The following is a 15,510-nucleotide window of genomic DNA, read 5'->3' as shown; positions in this document are numbered from 1 at the left end:
TACAACTTGACAGATCTAAAGACAGAACAGACCTTTTTTTACACCCTAGAACATTGCATTGGCCTCTCTCAAATGAACGAATTGAAAAAGTGATGAACAACACAAAGGTGTCTGCCATTCTCTTCGTGGTCTGCATATGAAATTTTAGTGCGCAGCTACAGACGCATGGATCCTTGACAACTCCATATAGCTTTGATGGATGTGTTGACCATTTCAGCTTCCGCCAACATCTCACTCATTTGCCTCTTGAAAATTGCAATTCAAAACAGAGGAACAGAAATGGGACTCTTCTCTGCTGGTTCTTCCGGGGTTTCATCTTTGTGCTACATGCTGAATGTACATATATACTGCCATTACTTCTGCCCAAGTAGCATGGCCACATGAATTGTTCTCCAAAACCATAAATAGCATGCTATGGCCTTTCTAATAATCAGAAATGCATGTATTTGGTATCTTTCCAGATGCTGTCATGAAATAGTTTTAACATGCATGAGAACTGTAAATATATATATTGAGATACAAATTTAACAAGTTTGTAGTTTGAATATGTAGAATTATACATTATTTTTGCCCATGAACAATACTTTTCAAAAGATCAAACCTAGAACCTACCAATATTAAAAATATCATACTAAAATTCCACGAGGTGGCATGGATTGAAATACCAACCTATTGAAACACTAATGGAACAACAACGATTCAGAATCAATTACACACAGCTTCGTTTACAATCGGGCAGTGTTTCTTCCTCTGTCACCCTTACATGGAAATGTGCTGGGCGCTTAGGCTCAGGCAACGTCATGCTTTCACTACTTAGCATGGCAACCACGTCTGACATGGTTGGTTGATTAGCTGCATTTTCTTGGACACACAACAATGCAATATTGATGCATCTCATCATCCCTGGAGTATATATACTCAGCAATTGATGAATCCACGAGTTGAAGCCATCTTTCTTCTTTCCACAACTGCCATGCCTGTAAATTGTGATCACAAATTATGTATTGGATCTTCTTCGAAATGCTTCATTGATCTACTGGACAACTGAAAAGAATGGCTGCAGATTCCAGATCAATACTTTTAGTGCTGTAGTAGTGGCTTTTATTTTTGTGAAAGAAAGATCTTTATTGGTTACTCAGGGACAAGGATACATTCCTTGGCAACTATTGAATTAACACGTAGGGGATTTCATCAACTGTGCAAGTTCATTGGCAGTTGGCAGCTATTTGGGTCTTTCTTAACAGCCTGGAAATTTCTGGCAAGCAGAACAGAGCATTGATAACAGCAAAAACAGTGTGTTAAGCCCTTCAAAAAACACAAACTTTTACGTGTTCAAAATTGAAAGGCAGAAGTCTAGATCACCCTCCAACTATGAGGGATGGACTACATAATCCCCTCAACTATAAAACCGGATATTCTACACCATGAACTTTTCAAAACTGGTCAAATTACCCCCTGGGGCGGTTTTGAACGGTGGTTTTGCTACAGTAACACGGTTTTGCCATTTTCTTTTTTATTTATTTCGGTTGAATCTTTGAAAAATCATAGTAAATAACAGAAAAATCATAAAATGAAAAATCAAATTTTGTTGGACTCCACATGAGTAGATTTATACAGTGAACACATAATATGCTATGCTTTAATATAAAGTTTTTTTAATTTAGATTTTTTTTATAATTAAATAGAATAATTCATAGCCACAGTTTCTATGACTCAATGGAGGTGAATTTTTTATGGTAGCCTTACTATTGTATGCTTGAACTGTAGTAAAAATTTTATACTCATTAGATCATATATAACTTAGTTATAGATTTATTTTATTTACGTTTATGCTTAGATTTATGTTTGTTAAATATAAATAAATCTATAACTAAGTTAGACATAATCTAATGAGTATAAAATTTTTATTACAGTTCAAGCATACAATAGTAAGGCCACCATAAAATTTTTACCTCAATTGAGCCATAGAAACTGTGGCTATAAATTATTCTATTTAATTATAGAAAAAATAGATCTAAATTTTTTTAAAAAACTTTGTACTAAAGCATAGCATATTATGTGTTCACTGTATAGATTTACTCGTGTGGCGTCCAAAAAAATTGGATTTTTCATTTTATGATTTTTCTGTGATTTACTATGATTTTTAAAGATTCAATCGAAATAAATAAAAAAGAAAATGACAAAACTGTGTTACTGTAGCAAAACCACCGTTCAAAACCTCCTCGGGGGTAATTTAACCGGTTTTAAAAAGAAAAAGTTCAGGGGATAGAATATCCGGTTTCATAGTTGAGGGGGTTATGTAGTCCACCCCTCAAGTTGGGTGGGGGGGGGGGTGATATGGACTTCTGCCAAATTGAAAAGACATACATTCTCCGTCTCGCGCTCTCTCTCCTAGGCCAACCCGCGCTCAAAGCCGTGCTCGGACGACCGATTAATTCCAAGTCCGGCGAGCTAGCCAGTGCGCCACTGCCCGAGCCGCCTCGCCCCGACGGCTGTTGTTGGATCGAGATCCAACGGCCCAGATCAGATCCAGCTAAGTCAAATGAAACCCTTACCGGTCAACTCTAGTTGGTTTTGCAAAAAGGCCCCTGCAATTTTTACAAATCAACCTGCAGACCATCCTAGTTCAAAGATATTTACAAAACAGCCCGTTTTCTTTCAATTTCCCCCCTACACTTTTAAAAATCCAACCCGCCGTCCAAGGACCCCTGTTTTGCAAGCTAACCTCTGAAGTTTAGGTTTAATTTCATTTTAGTCCCTATTTTCTTCAGATCTAGCCCATGGAAGTTCAAATGTTTTACAAATAAGCCCGTGGATCCTTGTTTTAGCCATAACTTCTTTGTTTTAACTTTGTTTTAAGGGATAATGAGCATGATTTTTTTAATTTATATATAAGTTCCACAAGAAATAAGTTTCTCCAGTAGTTTGCATATTCTAGTTTCTTTGGATAATCTGTGTTGGATGTTAAGACATTTATTTCTGTACGTTCTTTTAGCGACAATTATGCCAATTTGAGATATGTAGAAATGATTTTTGTTTTTATATGGTAATTAATTACAGATGGACCGGCAATGGATGCACGGCAGCCGGAGCACCTCGGCGTGGATTCAGGGTTTAGATTCTTTTCTCAAGGCGGCAATGGCAAATAGGTCGCCAAAGGGTTTAATGTGTTGTCCATGCAGTGTTTGTGAAAACAAAAAAGAATTTCAGAAAAGAGATACTTTATGGAATCACCTGGCCTTGAATGGTTTCATAAGTAACTATACCCTTTGGACCAAACACGGCGAAGTTGGAGTTATGATGGAAGATAATGAAGAAGATGGCGATGATGATAACAACCTTCCAGATTGGGCATTTGTTCATGAAGCAGGTGGCTTTCAAGATGAACCAATGGACGAGGGTGAAGCAAATGTTGCACAAGAGGAGCCACCTGACGAGCTAGGTCAGGCGTTGCTTGATGCACAGAAAAATAGTGAGACTGTGAAGGAGGCATTAAAGTTCGAGAAGATGATGGAGGATCACAAAAGACCGTTGTTCCCTAGTTGCAAACCGGAGCAGAAGAAGTTGGGTACCACGCTGGAGATGTTGAAATGGAAGGCAACTAATGGTGTCACCGATAAGGGATTTGGTGAGCTATTAAAGATTGTAAAGAACATGCTTCCAGAGGGTAATGAACTGCCATCAACAACATACGAAGTTAAAAAGATGGTTTGCCCTCTTGGATTGGACGTGCATAAGATTCACGCATGTCCTAACGACTGCATCATGTATCGTGGCGAATACGAGAATTTGGAAGCTTGTCCTGTTTGCAGCGCATTGCGGTATAAGATCAGGCGAGATGATCTAGGTGATGTTGATGGGCAGGCGGTAAAGAAGAGAGTTCCCGCAAAGTTGGTGTGGTACTTCCCTATAATACCACGTTTGAAGCGCTTTTTAAAAAACAAGGATAACGCTAAGTTCATGCGGTGGCACAAAGAAGACTGTAAGGAGGATCACATGATCAGACACTCAGCAGATGGGTCCTAGTGGAGAAAACTTAACCGAGAGTATCCTGAATTTGACAACGACCCAAGGAATATAAGATTTGGTCTAAGTGCGGATGGAATGAATCCATATAGTGAGTTTGGCAGCGCTCATAGTACATGGCCTGTGACCCTATGTATGTTCAACCTTCCTCCTTGGTTGTGCCTGAAGCGTAAGTTCATCATGATGCCGGTGCTTATAGAAGGGCCAAAAGAACCTGGCAATGATATTGATTTGTTCCTGCAACCCTTGATGGATGATCTCTTACTGCTTTGGAAAGAAGAAGGTGTATGTGTGTGGGATGAGCATAAACAGGAGTCCTTCAACCTCCGAGCTTTTCTTTTTGTATGCATCAATGATTGGCCTGCACTTGCAAAACTTTCGGGACAGTCGAACATGTGATACATGGCCTGCACCCACTGTTATGATGAAACCGATAGCATTTATTTGAAACACTGTAAGAAGTGCGTATACATGGGCCATCGCCGATTCCTTCCTACCGATCACCCCCTAAGAACCGAAGGGAAGCATTTTAAAGGAGAGCCCGAAACTCGTACTAAGCCTCTATTCCGTAAGGGAAAAGACACACTATGAAAGAAATGTAATGTGAACATCCCTTGTAGTGAATTCAGCCAAGCAAACTTCACGGTTCTTCAGAATTCATCCAAGGTGGCTCCATATATTGACGAGCACATGAATATTATACGCTCTGAAAATCCTCAGAAGAATCTTGCATGGATTACACGCCAACATATAAAAACTTTTGATGGCTGGTTCAGATGTAAATTATTGGGCAACAACACAGTTGATCAAGAACTTCAATGGCTGGCTAGGGGACCATCAATAACCGTCCAGCAATACCAAGTGTACGAAATCAATGGGTATACATTTTACACGAGAGCTCAAGACAAAAAAAGCACCAACCAAAACAGTGGTGTCCGTATGTGTATAGTAAATAGTAATGGAGAAAAAAACAACTACTATGGTGTCATAGAGGAGATATGGGAACTTGAATATGGACCCTTAGTTGTCCCTCTATTTCGTTGCGAATGGGTGGCTGGAGGAGGCATAACGAAGGACCGGTATTGGATGACCATAGTTGACTTTAAAAAAATTGGATATAAAGATGAACCATTTGTTCTAGCCAAGGATGTGACACAAGTGTTCTATATGAAGGACATGTCGAGCAAACCAAAGAAGAAGTCGGATAAGACGCCTCAAGCAGACAAGGCTGGAAATGAGCCGAAACGGCACATAGTTCTTCCAGGAAAAAGAAAAGTTGTTGGAGTTGAGGATATTTCGGACAATTCGGAAGATTATGACCAGATTGATGACCTTCCTCCATTCTCAGTTGACGTTGACCCCAGCATCCTCTTATCCAAAGAGGACACACCTTACTTACGCCGTGATCACGCCCAAGGCACTTTCGTCAATACATGGTGATAATGAGTAGTAGTTTTATATAAGTTTTATATTGTATTTTCTAATTCAGTGATGTAATGTAACGCACTACTTCGTATTTACCTCAATTCTCGATACTATTTGTCCAATTAGGACACAATATCATCTTCAGATAATATTATATTTTTGTATGGTATAAATATTATTTACTTTCACTAATTTTGCATTACTAGGAGTGTTGAAACATTAAATTACAAACAAATAATCAAGTAATTTACGAACTGATTACATCATTGTATAGGCTATTACCGATTTTTTTTGAATATTTTTGCATGAATCAAAATGAAATGTTTTCGATTTATTACGAATAACCGAAGCATAGTAACATATAAACCCTATAAGCTACACATAATTGGGAATGGTAGCATATTTGTTAATTAACTTCGATTACTATTGTTAGTGTGTAGATATAATTAATAATATGCTAAAAAAATTAAGATATCAAGTTTTGTTATATTATTCTACTTATTAAGCCTATTACGAATACATTTGTGTTATATTATTGTAAAATTAAAAATTTAGGGTGAAATAGAGTTGGCGCGGCCAATTTTGAGTTCCCGCTAGGTGGTGCAAGTTAGTGCCGGCTGGTAAACCTAGCCGGCACTAACTGGCGGACGTTAGTGTTGGCCGGGCTCTCCAGCCGGCACTAACCTTGCCACTCTGCCCCCAAAAACAGAGATCCAGCCCCTTTCGCTTACACTTCGCCCAAACGCGCAGATCGACGTGCTGCCGCGCGACTAGAGCCGCCGCCGGCCTCGTCTCGTCCTCTGCCGTGCCGCCGCCACCGCCGCCGTCCCCGGCCGCGGCCTCGTTGCCCCGACTTCCCGACCCCGATGCCGCCGCGACCTGACGCGCCGCCCGGCCCCGACGACGCTGCCCCGAACCCTACGCCGTGCGCCCTACCCCGAGACCTCGACCCCGACGCCGCCCCGACCCGACGCCGCCCTACCCCGACGCGTTCCCGGCCGGCCCCGCCCCGACGCCGCCCTGCTCGCTCGTGCCGCCGCCCTCGTCTCGTCCTCGTGCGCACGCGCCGCCCTTGTCGTCCCCCGTCTTCCCGGCCGGCCCCGCCGCTCGGGACCTCGTCTTCTCGCCGCGTGCCGCCGCCGCCGCATCCCCGGCCGCGCGTGGGCCCTCGGCCGGCCCTTGCCCGTGTGCGCCGCCCGCCGAGCGTCATCTCGTCGACCTCCCCGCCCCTGCAGTACGCCTGCCGGCCGGCCTCGACGTCCCCCGCGCGCCGAGCTCGTTCCCGGTGGCCGCCCCCCCCCCCACGCCGCGCCCTGCCCCCGACGTCCTTGCCGCCCCGGCTGCCCTTGACGCACGCCCGGCTGCTCGTCGTCGATCGTCCTCGCTCAGGTATATGTTGGATGTTGATGAATTGAATTTACTTCGACCAAAAAACTAAAATCCATATTGAGTTCATCAAAATATTGCTTTGTGACAATTACTCAAATTTATTTCATAATCTTGACTAGGAATTAGGTGTAAAATTGCAATAATCACTGGTGAGGATCAATCTAGAAACAATTTGTTCTATTGCAATGATGGTAGAAGCTTGTTCTATTGCAATGGTGGTAGAAGCTTGTTCTATTGCAATTTATTTCAATCTAGCAATGGTGGTAGAAGCTTGTTCTATTGCAATGATATTTCAAACTTAGAGACAACTTCATGGAGTCCATTTTGGAATAATAGCACACCTAAACATCCATACCTGGTGAGGATCATTGCTGCCGGAATTTTCTCTGAATTGGACTGTATATGAAGAACCTGCACATCGAATAAAAAGATAAATGAGTTGAATATATTTAGCATTCTGACATACTATTGCACTATTCCAAGAGACATTCTTGATGCAAATAGTTGAAACGCAAGCTCTATTCGGAACTGATGGCTAACTGAACCCAGAGTTTACCGTGCAGTACATGGTGATAAGAATTTGAATTTATAGACAGCTGTATTGTTATAGGATAGACACGTGGAAATATGTGTAAATGGCTAAGTTAGTTTATAATCATAGTTCTAGGCAAAGTTACTCCATACTCTATAATCTTAGTTCTAGGCGGTGTGTCTTCCTTTTTTACTAGCAGTGAGAACAGAAAGAAAACAGCAGAGCTGTCCCTCTGGATGTTCACAGCCCATTCACTGTAAATAAAGATTAAAGAAAACAAGAAGCTTAATATCTTAGTAAGTCAGTGACATATTTTTTTTTACAAAGAATGGGGTACTTACAATCTGGTCAAGTCAGCATGTCCTGTACCAACATATTTAGCTTGAAGATGCTCAAGCTGAGAGTTTATGTTGAACCTATCGCTAGCCTTTGAAATAGTAAATTGAGTTAGAAATACTGCAGTCAAATGGAAATGCTTACATCGATATCACTTGTGGATAGATAGAACCGTTTTCTCAAAGATGCAATTATGTAAACGAAAGAACTCTGACCCTACTAAATGATCAATGCCACTTGGATGAAACAGCCTCAGATATATGAGTAAATGTTGGGGACAAAGTGCAGGGTGAACCTCAGCGAGGTCGCGGTGGCCTGCCCCTCACATGTATATGCACAGCTTTCATTGGATATTGCTTTGTATTCGGATTGAGGAGCACAAGGTCTCGGTGTACGACTCGTTAAGGCAAGATAAATCAAAGTACCAAGATCTCATCGAGGTGATAAATATTGCATGGACTCGCTACCTCCGCAAACACATAGGCTTGAAAGGTGAAATCGAGCCTCTTCGTTGGCCGACCGATTTTCCAGTATGAATATATTCTCGCTACTAGTGTCATTCGTAATAAACATCAGGAAAATTCTATATCGTAACCCACATTTGCCCATAGTGTTGGAGACAGGACCAAAGAAACAACTTATGTGGATACTTTGTATGCGAGTGGATCAACAACTATGCAAGTGAAAAAGGGCAAATGACACTGGATGCATTCAATGTACGTGAGCACAATCATATCTGCGCATTATTTTAATTCATTATTTTTCATTCTCAAGTTTTTATCTAAAAATGTGACAGCGTTGGAGGATGAAAGAAGAACTCATTGAAATGGCTCGGGTCAGAGCGATTCAAGAAGCTATGTGCGGATTCCTGCTCGATGAAGTCATAAATCCTAAGGGCGAATTTTATGGCAATCTCCGTACAAGCGTCGCCAAAGAAGATCCGACGACGAGGAAGCTGATACGTTACTATAGTTGATGCTTAATTATTTGTAATATCTCAAATACTTTTGAACTTCTAAGTGTTCCATATATGAACTCTATATGTATGTACATATATTATATATATATAATATTATATTAGTGTGATGCGATCCTAATATTAGTGTACAATACGTTACTAATACGGTCCTAATATTAGTGTGCAATACAATACTAATATGGTCCTAATATTAGTTTGCAATACGGTCCTAATACGACACAAATACGCATAGCCATTTGTATAAAAACAAAAAGAAAACAAAAAAAAGAAAAACATTTAGTGCCGGCCAGTAATACCAGCCGGCACTAAAGTGGATGTCTGGGCGGGCGTGGCAGCGCACGTTGGTGCCGGTTAGAGTAGCAGGCACTAACGTGTTGTCACGTTAGTGCCGGCCATTTGGTGCCGGTCACAGGGACCGGCACTAATAAACCATTCTCCAACAGTGCACACAACAAACCAATGTTAACACATCTCATCATCTGTAGTTTATGAGACTCAGTGTCAAATGTTGTATCTAGGAATTCAATCCATCTTTCATCCTTCCACATCTGCCATGCCTGCAAAGTATTTGATACCAACATTTCTAAATGCAACCTCCAAAACAAGTGAAATAAAAACATGAATATTTGAGAGTATTCTTGTAAGTATTGGATGGTCTAAAACAATTCTATTGATGCCATTCAAAACATTGTGCTTTCTAGTTCTTGAAGGTTAGAAACTCAAGTCATGACATATTTAAATGATGAAGACTTACGTAAATGGAGATGCTAATGAAGTCACCATATCGATGAAAACTTGATGTTCTTTTTCCACTAACAATCTCAAGAGTTAGCACACCAAAGCTGAATACATCAGATTTGATTGAATAGAGGCCCTCTGAAGCATACTCAGGAGCCATATAACCACTGTGAAATGATGAAGCGAAGTAAATATATTTTTACATTTATGTATAGCTAGAATGTATTAATTCATATGAAAACCTTACTATGTCCCAGCTGGGCTTTTTGTATTGCCTTCGTTATCATTTGTGTTGAAAATTTTTGCAAGCCCAAAATCTGAAATCTTAGGTTTCATTTCCCAATCCAAGAGAATGTTGCCTGCTTTCAGATCTCTATGGATAACACGCAATCGAGAGAGCTTATGCAAATACAGAAGTCCTTGTGCTATCCCATCTATTATCGCTAGGCTTTTATTCCAATCTATTAAAGCCCTTCTTGTTTCATCTGCAAAATCAGTTAAAACAGGTGTATTAAAGAAAAATACTTTGACAGGTAGAGTTAACGAACCAAGATTTTATCAGTACAACGATTGAGAAAAAAGTAATACCAAAAATGAAGAAATCTAAGCTTTTGTTTGGCAAATATTCATATATTAGTAGTTTCTCCTGCCCCTGATAGCAGCATCCATAGAGCCTAACCAGATTTGTGTGCTGGAGCTTAGCTATGAGTTGAATTTCATTTCTGAATTGTGTTACCCCTTGATTTGAATGAGAAGCAAGTCTCTTAACTGCTATCTCCAACCCATCAGGAAATCGTCCCTTGAGGCAAGTGCGAAAGAGAGAGATTAGTGACACAATTTTGAAGTTTCAATTTTTGTCATTTAAGAGTTGTTAATATATAGGAAAAAGTCCAGTTTACACCTTGGACCTATCGCAAAAGTCCGATTTTCAACCTTCAACTACAAAACCGGATACCAAGGGGCATCCAACTATTGAAACCAGACAAGTTTGACCCTTTGGATTGTTTCAAAGGTGGTTTTGTATTATTTGAAAAAATAAAAAAATAGTTAAATCTAAAATGTCAAAGATTAATTCATTTTAAATTAGAAAAATATCAAACTAGTACCAAGTTTTTTCTAAAAATGTAACCTATCTATTGTTGCTCTATTTTTATATTTTTATACAAAAATAATAGGCATAACTACAAAAAAAATACTAGTAATATGAAAAAAAATTAGATAAGAATAACCGCCAAGTAGAGTGCCAATAAATAGCATACATTCTTAGAAAAATATTGGCACTTGTTTCGTATCTTTTATTTAAAATTTATTACTTATGAATGTTTTAGCTTAAACTTGAATATTTTTTAATTTTCATAAAAGGAAAAACCACCTTTCATCTACCTAAGGGCTAAATTTGTATTGTTTTGATTGTTGGATGGTCACAATTATCCGGTTTTGCAGTTGAAGGTTGAGAATTGACTTTTGTGATAGTTCGAGAATGTAAAGTGAATTTTTCCCTAATATATATACTGGTTAAGGACATGATGATAATGAGCAAAAGCAGAGTTAATTGCATAATATGTAGAGGTAATAATCTTCCTCAATTTTTTTTAGATTTTGTCTCTTTATGTAAGCTCAGGTTTTTGCTTATTTGCCTTTTTACCTTGTATACAGGACCAAAGCCTCCTTGCCCAAGTTTATTTTCTTCTGAGAAGTTACCTGTAGCTTCTATTATTTGCGAGATGTCATAAATTTTAAATTCTGAACTCCTTCCTTCTAATCCCCAAATTAGTGCTTCATCTTCATGCTCATTCATCATCTTACCTAAGAGTTTATATGATAACCTCAGGTTGATATATAGCTTAGACACAACATTTAATGTCTCTGTAGATAGCTAACCTTTCATATGCCTTCTCAGTCTGAAGGCAACGATGATGCAGATCAATAGTGCAAGTAGTGGAACTACCAAGCCAATGACCAAACCTTTGCTTATAGGCTCTATTGAGTGCAAATGGTTAGTTGGCTGCAGAGCTTGACATGGTGACAACGAAAGTAATCTTCTCTTTGGTTAGTAAATTAAATGCTGGGGAAAAGAGAGGGAAGGTCTGCCTACTCCTGCGTTCTGGCGATGGTGGCAGCGGGGCCGGCTGCGGTGCTGGACCCGGAGCAGCGCTCCCAGAGCTCCACGTCGGCTCGCCGGCAAAGAACTTATCCGAATCGTACCTTAGGTTGCACCTCACGCCAAGAACACGTCCTCCTCGCCGTCCGGCGAAGTTTGCTGTCGCTAGGTCGCTAAAATTCGTGAGGCAGTAGTAGCAGATGTCTTCTACCAAGTCCGGCGCGCACTGCGCCAGGCAGTAGAGCCGTGGAACCACAGCACTGGTGCTGATCCCATCATCCTTGTCCACACGGATCGCGGCGTAGTGTGCCGTCGTGGAGAGAACATGCCCTACTATGTCAGTCAGCACGGATCTGAAGAATTGGGTGAAGTTTGTGGCCTGGGCGTGGTTGTGGGTAGTGTCCCAGCAAGCAGGTAGCATGGGCTCCGAGCTCATGTTCATCAGGACGAGCGCGCCGTCGACAAACATGGAGGTGTTGAGGCGGCTAGCGGAGTCCAAGTTAAGGATGAATCCTTGTCGGAGAAGCGGCGGAGGAGGGACTTGTCGTAGAAGATGGTAGCGTCCTTGGTGAGAGGGCACCGCTGCCTCGCGCCCTGGAACGCGGTGCCGACACAGGTGCTGCAGGCATAAGGGTCCATGTCGCCGCGGCAGAGCGCGACGCCGTAGACCTTGTTGGGGGCGTCGCCCTTAAAGGTTTTGTCGAAAAGGCGGCTGGGGTCGGTGCCTACTGTCAGGGGCGGAGACAGGGGGCAGGGGCCATGGCCCCCCAACGTTGGTGTAATTATACATAAAATCTCATAATCTCATTGTTAATGTTGCTCATTAATAAGATGTGGCCCCCTTCTGATTGTCGGCATTAGTAAATTGGCCCCTCTATGTTTCAATCCTGGCTCCGCCCCTGCCTACTGTGAAGAAGGATAGCTGGTTGAGGTTGGATTGGTACGTGCTGTTGGCCGTGTACTTGGTGGTTGGCCGTGTACTTGGTGGTGCCGCAGATCTGCCAGGGTTCGGCGGCGACCATGGCCGCAAAGCCAGCAAGCATGAGCAGGATGATGAGGGGCATGACTGCCTAGCTCAAAAGTGCAAGTCTTGCATCATTGTTAGTAGGCAACATGGTTACATGGGGCATCTTAAGCAGCGACCAGCTGTGTGCAAAAGTCATTGCTACAGTGTCATGACGAAATGAAGTGTTGCATCATCTGGACGGCCAGAGCACTGAACGTAAATGCATGGGCCCATATTAGTGGAAATTGGTAGGGTTTGTCACTGGTTTCGAATTTGGTACAGTAATGACACAAGTGCTTGTCAGTGATCAAGTGAGGATTGTTCAACCATTGCATTTGTAAAATTATTAATTAAACAAAGTTTTCAGTGTTATTCACTTTACTCCAAACTAGTAAAACGTAGTCATTTATCTCCTAGCCGGCAGTGGCAGCTCGGATCTCATGCTCAGGCGGCCGGCGGCGGCGAGCGGGCCGCACGGGAGGGCCGCGCTTGGCGGCGGCAGTGGCAGCGGCAGTGGACACGCTCAGGCTGGCCGCGGAGGGCGTCCGCTGGCGGGCCGCCATGGTGGCGCGGACGCGGGCGAGCGGGGCGGACGCGCCGGCTGCGACCGTGGTGCGGCGGCCGCGGCGCCCGATGGACTTGGCGGTCTGATGGGCTCGATAGGTCCAATGGTTTTTTTTGTTTTTTCTACTCTATTGACAGAGGTGGGTGGAAAATCACTTCTAAAAATTCGTCATTAACAGTGGTGTTTGCTCAGAGACGGTTGGCTCTGCCCGCCTCTGAAAATAAAAAACAACCGACTCTAAAAAGATTTATGTAGTAGTCTCTCCCATGGCACGGCAGCTTGGCGGGCACCCGGGCGGCGGCATGCGGCAGTGGGTTCAGCGCGGCGGCCGCGGGGCGAGCCAGGGCATCTGGTTCGGCGCGGCGGCCGCAGGGCGCGGCGGCCGCAGGGCGCGGCCGGCGAACGCATGTGGTGGCAGGTTCGACGCAGCGGCCGAGAGCAGAGCCGGGGCGGTGGGCAGTGGCTCAGACGGGCTTGGCGGGTTCGTCATGTGTTTTTCTGTTTTTAAAAAAAATCAAATTGATTAACTAAGGCGGGCACAAAACCGCCTTAGAAAATAAGTCATTTTTTGTGACCTTTGATCTGAGGCGGTTGCGAAAATCACCTCTGTTAATCGGTTTTGCCCGCCTCTGTTATGGTTTTTGTAGTAGTGCCACACTGGCATTCCTACACTTAACAAGATGTCCACACCGGCATTCCTGGTCACAGTGATGGATCATGCATGGATCAACGACAATTCTTATACACACTGTCAGCCATGAGAGATGAGAAACTACCAACCGAGTGCCACTACCTCTCGGCCACTCAAGTAGAACTCTCGGCAATAGTTTCTAATCTTGTAGTGACATAGTAGTACACATCTTCACCGGTGGCATCCTCACTGCCTCACTGGTCCGTCCCTGTTACCACCTCCGTTGTTGGGCCGGCTTGCCGCCTCCCGAAGATGTCCTCTAAGCTCAGCAACTGTGGATCATCCCCACAGCCGTGATGACGATGACATTACTTTTTTCACGCTTTTCAGCCACCTGAACAATCTATGGTAATGAAAGTACTTTTATGATGACAAATCTAGTAACATATATTGTTAGATTCTTGACTTGTCTATTTCTGTACAAGATCGAGTCTAGGCATATAAATCGAGTTAGGGTTACAACTTCTGAGTAGAAGAAGTAGTTCATTCCTGATCTACTACAAGAGAGAGAAAGACAGAGGGAGAAAGAGAGAGATGAATGGGAGACGCAGACGGTCGCCCGGGGATGGTTCGGTGCTCCGGCGAAGACGACCATGGCGTGGTCCAGAAGCGACGGTGGCGGAGCTTCCCGTCACTGGCAGCAACCCCTCTAGATCGGGTTAGGGCTAGGGACTCTCGGTGGGGTTTGTGGCGGCAGTGAACCTCTTTCCTCGCGCCCAGGCCCCCACCTCCCTTTTTTCGGTGCTGTGTGACAGGGGCCCGGCAGCCCATGGGCTGGTTGAGCGCCCCCGATCAGGGCGCGGACCAAGGGTCCGACTCATCCGTTGGGTGGAGCCAGAGATCAATTCCAACATTCTCCCCCTTGATCTCTTCTTGTTTTTTATTCTTGTTCTTTTTCTGAGATTGGTCCATCCCATCACAGATCAGTGTATAGGGCGTGCCTCGTCATGACAATTATTACTGTCAGATTAATAGCCACAATCACCTTTCCGTTCTGAGACGGAGTCTTATTCTTGGCCCCTCTTTGTCCAGGAATCATAGACTTTCCCTTAAACTCATGCCAGATAAGTGTTCTCTGAACACATTGGGTGGTAGGCCTTTTGTAAGCGGATCCGCTAATATTTTGTTTGTTCTTACATGTTCTAGACAAATCGTTTGATCCTGGACTTGCTCCTTAACAATATAAAAGTTAATATCGATGTGTTTGGCAGCACCACTCGACTTGTTGTTTATGAGCACAAAATACTACTGGCTCGTTGTCGCAGTATAATTTCAGTGGTTTTTCTACGCTGTCGACCACTTTCTATTCGGGTCCTAATTTCTTAAGCCATGTGACCTGCCCTGAGGCCTCATAACATGCTACAAACTCAGCATACATTGTGGATGATACTGTGGCTGACTGCTTGGAGCTTTTCCACGATATCGCTCCCTTTGTAAGAGTGAAGATACATCCAGATGTAGATTTTCTGTCATCCGCATCTCCTGCAAAGTCTGAATCTGAATATCCTTCTATTTCTGAAGGTTCTGATTTTCTGTATGTCAGCATGAGACCTATTGTACCCCTTACGTAGCATAATGCTTTCTTCACCATTTTCCAATGCTCTATGTCTGGATTGCTCTGGTATCTGCCAAGTAACCCGGTAACAAAACTTAAGTCAAGGCGTGTGCACATTTGTGCATACTGTAAGCTTCCGACAGCTGAAGTATAAGGTGCTGCCTTTA

The 15,510-nt window shown here is 43.0% G+C and overlaps 1 pseudogene; it reads right to left on the bottom strand.

Moving 5' to 3' along the window:
• Positions 1-709: 709 nt before the first annotated feature.
• On the bottom strand, positions 710-12,590 carry LOC120685098 (annotated as a pseudogene).
• Positions 12,591-15,510: the final 2,920 nt, after the last annotated feature.

The sequence above is a fragment of the Panicum virgatum genome, chromosome 8N, assembly GCF_016808335.1.
Source record: "Panicum virgatum strain AP13 chromosome 8N, P.virgatum_v5, whole genome shotgun sequence".
NCBI classification, from domain to species: Eukaryota; Viridiplantae; Streptophyta; class Magnoliopsida; order Poales; family Poaceae; genus Panicum; species Panicum virgatum.
This window is presented reverse-complemented; position numbering and strand designations above follow the sequence as displayed.